This window comes from Amphibalanus amphitrite, unplaced genomic scaffold, assembly GCF_019059575.1.
Source record: "Amphibalanus amphitrite isolate SeventyFive unplaced genomic scaffold, NRLGWU_Aamphi_draft 000030F_arrow, whole genome shotgun sequence".
Lineage (NCBI taxonomy): Eukaryota > Metazoa > Arthropoda > Thecostraca > Balanomorpha > Balanidae > Amphibalanus > Amphibalanus amphitrite.
The window spans coordinates 1,659,162-1,664,500 of NW_024881526.1; positions in this window are offsets into that span (position 1 = coordinate 1,659,162).

Genomic DNA, 5,339 nt, shown 5'->3' on the forward strand with positions numbered 1-5,339 from the left:
CATAGCCCGGAGAAGGACCGCTCCGGTTGTTTTTCAATAGAAAAACACAATTCTAACGAATAGTGTTTGTCTTTTCAAACAACCTGCGGTTATCAAAGAAACATTATATGTAATCATCGATGACGCGACATAAATCTGCTTTATTGGGGTTAGCGGTGTAGTCTGTGATGCCATCACAATGAAAATAGGCGCCTAGTTTTGTACAGCATCAAATTCTGATTCCATAACGACTCTCGCTAGTCCATTTTCAATTGTAAATAAGCCTTTTATTGCGATGCAAAGTCCCGAAATGGTGCCGACGGCGGCCGGTCCCCCGATGGTACCATACCATAGATGGTAAACAGGTTAGTTCACATTCCCGCCGCTATGAGGGCGGCGGCGGCGCCACCTGTCCTCGTGTCCGCCTGACACCGTAACGATATAGGTCTGAGCTCAAATCTCGGTAATGTCGTGCTTTTTTACTATATTTCTCAAAAACGGCACCACGTGCAATAAAGTTGTATATATCATTGGAAAGAGCATCAAAAGTTGTATATATCAAAGAAACATTATATGTAATCATCGATGACGCGACATAAATCTGCTTTATTGGGGTTAGCGGTGTAGTCTGTGATGCCATCACAATGAAAATAGGCGCCTAGTTTTGTACAGCATCAAATTCTGATTCCATAACGACTCTCGCTAGTCCATTTTCAATTGTAAATAAGCCTTTTATTGCGATGCAAAGTCCCGAAATGGTGCCGACGGCGGCCGGTCCCCCGATGGTACCATACCATAGATGGTAAACAGGTTAGTTCACATTCCCGCCGCTATGAGGGCGGCGGCGGCGCCACCTGTCCTCGTGTCCGCCTGACACCGTAACGATATAGGTCTGAGCTCAAATCTCGGTAATGTCGTGCTTTTTTACTATATTTCTCAAAAACGGCACCACGTGCAATAAAGTTGTATATATCATTGGAAAGAGCATCAAAAGTTGTATAAAATATCAACTTTTCACTTGAATATGTCTTCAAGGTACAAAGTTATTAAGCACCAAAGACGCTCCCATTGACTTTCCATGTTAAAATTTTTCATTTTTAAAGAAGCCTAAAGACAACAAACGAATTTGCACAGCTTAAAGAAGCATAACAACATGTTCTATGGTCTTTTCTCAACAAGTCCTGAAAGTTTAAACAAAATCGTATCATATAATTTTGTACAATGAGCGAATGAAAAAGTCTCTGCAAAAACGCCCATTGACTTAACATGGGGAGCGAAAAAAGTTCAACTTTGACCTCGTGCAAAGACACGTTACGAAGTTCTGAGGGGTATACGGAGCACACTATCGTGTACCTGAACGTGTTTGCCATAAAATGCTGGGAAGAAAACCACCTCCTTCTTGGCTCGTTTTCCCGCTATTCGCGATCGCGCAAAAAGTGTTCAAAACCCCATTGACTTAACATGGGGAAAATGGAATCGCACGTGCCACGTGCCACGAGGTTTTAAGCGAGTAGCGACCGGTGCCATCAGGTAGATCGCCTCCGGGAGCCCATACACTGAACTTTTTACGAAAATCGCAATGCACGTTTAGGCCCCGGTCAAGTTGCCCCAATTCGCGGCCAGACTTGCAAAACATAGCCCGGAGACGGACCGCTCCGGTTGTTTTTCAATAGAAAAACACAATTCTAACGAATAGTGTTTGTCTTTTCAAACAACCTGCGGTTAGCACCCTACTCGCTGATCTATAGCGGTGTGCCAAATTTGAGTGTAATCGGCTCGGCCATTTTCGAGATCTGGAAGCGTCACCCTGCACGTGCGCACGTGCAAGCTGTGTCCAATTGCATTGTGCATGGGACCCTATTCGCCGGTCCCTAGCGGTGTACCAAATTCGAGCTCAATCGGCCCAGCCGTTTTCAAGATCTTGAAACGACCCCTCCACGTGCGCACGTGCAGTTGCATCTCAACCGTGACACATGGAAATACATACTAACTGACTTGTGCACGGCACCCTACTGATCGATCTCTAGATGTTTGCCGAATTTGAGTGCAATCGGTCCAGCCGTTCTTGAAATCTGGAAGCGTCACCCTGCACGTGCGCACGTGCAAGATGGGTCCAAACTGACTTGCGCACGGCACCCTACTAATCGGTCTCTAGCGGTGTACCAAATTTGAACTCAATCGGCCCGGCCGTTCTCGAGATCTGGAAGCGTCACCCTGCACGTGCGCACGTGCAGTTGCACCCCAATCGTGGCACATGGAAATACATACTAAATGACTGCAACCTACTGATCGGTATCAAGCGTTATGCCAAATTTGAACACAATCGGTCCAGCCGTTCTCGAGATCTGGAAGCGTCACCCTGCACGTGCGCACGTGCAGTTGCACCCCTACCAAGACACATGGAAATGCATCGCCTGGAAAGTGTCTACCTCCATGCCAAGTTTTAGCGCAATCGGCCCAGTAATTACCGCGAGCTATTGCGCTTATTACAAAACAGGCACCTCTTGGCTTTGCACGTGGAACGTGCGTTAGGGGTCACCCATATGCATCGAGAGTAGCACACTATGTGAAAGAAGGGAAAAAGCTACCCCACACAAAAAAAACCGCACGTGTATCAGCCCAGTGGTTGCCGAGATATAAGTCGTACAAAAACGTCCCCACGGCGGCCGGCCGCTATTTAGCAGTAAAATCGTGTCGCATCCTTCTATTAGAGGTATCCCCGTCACCTGTTCGTATACTGTCTGAGCAAAGGCCATACGTTACGGTCCAAACTCCATAGTGAGGCGGACATACGAATTTACGAGAGTTTAGCGACGAAATGATTCACTTAATTGTTAAGTAATGGGTACCATTAGGTAGACCATAAATTTTATCTAGCATCTCACCGTAGATGCAGTAAAAAGTGCTTTACTTTTCAATGTATGTAAAGACTTGCTCAGCTCAATCAGTTCACTCTGTATTGGCTCAAGCCGTATCATGCGAACGCAATACAAACTAGAGCACCGACAGCGCAGCGCTCCCCAACTCACTGCTCGCCCAGTCCACCCGGGCCGCCGCCACGACGGCCCCCCCCCCCCCCCCCGCAAGTAGGCATCCCGCACTGCACCGACAGCCGCGGGCGACCAGCTGACCGGCCAGCTGACCGGCCAGCAGCCGGCGGGCGGCAAGCCACGGATGGCCGACCCGCCGGCGCGGCGAGGGAGGGGAGGGACGCAGCTGAAAGACCCGACTACATATATATCAAAGAATGATACATTATATGTAATCATCGATGACGCGACATAAATCTGCTTTATTGGGTTTAGCGGTGTAGTCTGTGATGCCATCACAATGAAAATAGCCTAGTTTTGTAGAGCATCAAATTCTGATTCCATAACGACTCTCGCTAGTCCATTTTCAATTGTAAATAAGCCTTTTATTGCGATGCAAAGTCCCGAAATGGTGCCGACGGCGGCCGGTCCCCCGATGGTACCATACCATAGATGGTAAACAGGTTAGTTCACATTCCCGCCGCTATGCGGGCGGCGGCGGCGCCACCTGTCCTCGTGTCCGCCTGACACCGTAACGATATAGGTCTGAGCTCAAATCTCGGTAATGTCGTGCTTTTTTACTATATTTCTCAAAAACGGCACCACGTGCAATAAAGTTGTATATATCATTGGAAAGAGCATCAAAAGTTGTATAACCTATCAACTTTTCACATAAATATATCTCAACTGTAAAAAGTTATTAAGCAGCAAAGACGCTCCCATTGACTTTCCATGTTAAAATTTTTCATTTTTAAACGAGCCTAAAAAGAACAAACGAATTTGCACAGCTTAAAGAAGCATAACAACATGTTCTATGGTCTTTTCTCAACAAGTCCTGGAAGTTTAAACAAAATCGTATCATATAATTTTGTACAATGAGCGAATGAAAAAGTCTCTGCAAAAATGCCCATTGACTTAACATGGGGAGCGAAAAAAGTTCAACTTTGACCTCGTGCAAAGTCACGTTACGAAGTTCTGAGGGGTATACGGCGCACACTAGCGTGTACCCAAACGTGTTTGCCATAAAATGCTGGGAAGAAAACCACCTCTTCCTTGGCTCGTTTTCCCGCTATTCGCGATCGCGCAAAAAGTGTCCAAAACCCCATTGACTTAACATGGGGAAAATGGAATCGCACGTGCCACGTGCCACGAGGTTTTAAGCGAGTAGCGACCGGTGCCAACAGGTAGATCGCCTGCGGGAGCCCATACACTGAAATTTTTAAGAAAATCGAGCCACAAGTTTAGGCCTGACCCAAGTTGCCCCAATTCGCGGCCAGACTTGCAAAACATAGCCCGGAGACGGACCGCTCCGGTTGTTTTTCAATAGAAAAACACAATTCTAACGAATAGTGTTTGTCTTTTCAAACAACCTGCGGTTACTAACCGGTCTCTAGCGGTTTGCCAAATTTGAGTGCAATCGACCCGGCCGTTTTCGAGATCTGGAAGTGACACCCTGCACGTGCGCACGTGCAACCTGGGTCCCAATTGACTTGTGCACGGCACTCTATTCGCCGGTTTCTAGCGATGTACCAAATTTAATCTGAATCGGCCCAGCCGTTTCCAAGATCGGGAAACGACCCCTACCCGTGCGCACGTGCAGCTGCACCCCAACCGTGGCACATGAAAATACATACTAACTGACTTGTGCACGGCACACTACTAACCAGTCTCTAGCGGTATGCCAATTTTGAGCACAGTCGGCCCAGCCGTTCTTGAGATCTGGAAGCGTCAGCCTGCACGTGCGCACGTGCATAACGGGTCCCATCTGACTTGTGCACGGCACCCTACTAACCAGCCTCTAGCGGTGTGCCAAGTTTGATCACAATCGGCCCAGCCGTTCTCGAGATCTGGAAGCGTCACCCTGCCCGTGCGCACGTGCAGCGGCACCCCAACCGTGACACACGGAAATGTATTGCCCGGCGGTTGCCTACATCCATGCCAAGTATCAGTGCAATCGGCAAAGTAACTACAGAGTTATTAGACTTGTTACCGAACTGAGACCTCTTCGTTTTGCATGTGGCACGTGCATTAGGGGTCACCCATACGCATCGAGAATAGCACACTACGTGTAAGAATGGAAGAGGCTATCCCACACAAAAGACGGCGAGTGAATCGGTCAAGCAGTTGTGGAGATATAAGCTTAGCAAAGGCGCACCCACAACGGCCGACTGCCAATAATAAGCAATAATCAGTGTCGCGTCCGCACATGGGAGGTGTCCCCTTCACCTGTTCGTATACTATGTGGTTGGGTTCAAGTCACAGTCGAGCCCTGCTTTTTTACAACTTTTCTTGAAAACGGCACATCGTGCAGTGACGTGCTATACATCGTTG